The following is a 1,258-nucleotide window of genomic DNA, read 5'->3' on the forward strand; positions in this document are numbered from 1 at the left end:
CCTCTCGGGAGCTGATCCCCCCTTTCCCTTCCCCCTCCCTTCAATCCTCACATTAAAAATTGGCCTTGTGCCTAATTTGCTCGGTGGGGGAGCAAATAAATACCATCTGTTCCGGCAGATACTTCAAGCAAAGACCAGATGTGGGGGCAACCCCACATACCTGACCTTTAACCAGCTCCCATTTCCCACCTCTCGGGAGCTGGTCCCCTTTTTCCCTTCCCCCTCCCTTCACTCCTCACATTAAAAATTGGCCTTGTGCTTAATTTGCTCGGTGGGGGAGCAAATAAATACCATCTGTTCCGGCAGATACTGCAAGCTATGACTAGCTAGGACTAGCAAAGACCAGATGTGGGGGCAACCCCACATGCCTGACCATTAACCAGCTCCCATTTCCCACCTCTCGGGAGCTGGTCCCCTTTTTCCCTTCCCCCTCCCTTCACTCCTCACATTAAAAATCGGCCTTGTGCCTAATTTGCTCGGTGGGGGAGCAAATAAATACCATCTGTTCCAGCAGATACTGCAAGCTATGACTAGCTATGACTAGCAAAGACCAGATGTGGGGGCAACCCCACATGCCTGACCTTTAACCAGCTCCCATTTCCCACCTCTCGGGAGCTGGTCCCCTTTTTCCCTTCCCCCTCCCTTCACTCCTCACATTAAAAATTAGCCTTGTGCCTAATTTGCTCGGTGGGGGAGCAAATAAATACCATCTGTTCCAGCAGATACTGCAAGCAAAGACCATATGTGGGGGAAACCCCACATATAAGACCTTGGTCAATGTAGGGTCAACCCTTCATATAATTGTCACTATCCAGCTCCCCTACTCCCCGGGGAGTTGGCCCCCATTTCCCCTTCATTCCTTACATTAAAAATCGGCCTTGTGCCTTACTTTCTAGGTGGGGGAGCAAATAAATACCATTTTCTTAGTCTTTTGGCCAAGATCAAAGTGTAGTATCTGTTCTTACTACATGCTCTACTTATGTTTGTAACTTTGTGATATAAAGTGGGGAATCACTTTTCTGTATTAATTTAATGTAAAATGATCACCCACTTTACAAGCAGTCAGTCTCAAAGCCATTCAAGTCATTCTCCAGATCATTCAAGTTGTTTTTGAAGGATTCCAGTTATTTTTTAAGCATTTAAGTCATTCTTAAGGTCATTCAATTCATCCTTAAGTTCATTAAAGTCATTTCTAAGTCATTTACTTTTTATTTATTTAAGTCATTTCAGCCCATTTTTCGGTCATTTTAGTTTATCT

General features: G+C 45.0%; 1 pseudogene; it reads left to right on the forward strand.

Moving 5' to 3' along the window:
• Positions 1 to 915: 915 nt before the first annotated feature.
• LOC145247039 (U2 spliceosomal RNA) lies at positions 916 to 1,052 on the forward strand (annotated as a pseudogene).
• Positions 1,053 to 1,258: the final 206 nt, after the last annotated feature.

The sequence above is a fragment of the Euprymna scolopes genome, chromosome 24 (genome assembly GCF_053919585.1).
Source record: "Euprymna scolopes isolate OS-2025 chromosome 24, ASM5391958v1, whole genome shotgun sequence".
Lineage (NCBI taxonomy): Eukaryota > Metazoa > Mollusca > Cephalopoda > Sepiida > Sepiolidae > Euprymna > Euprymna scolopes.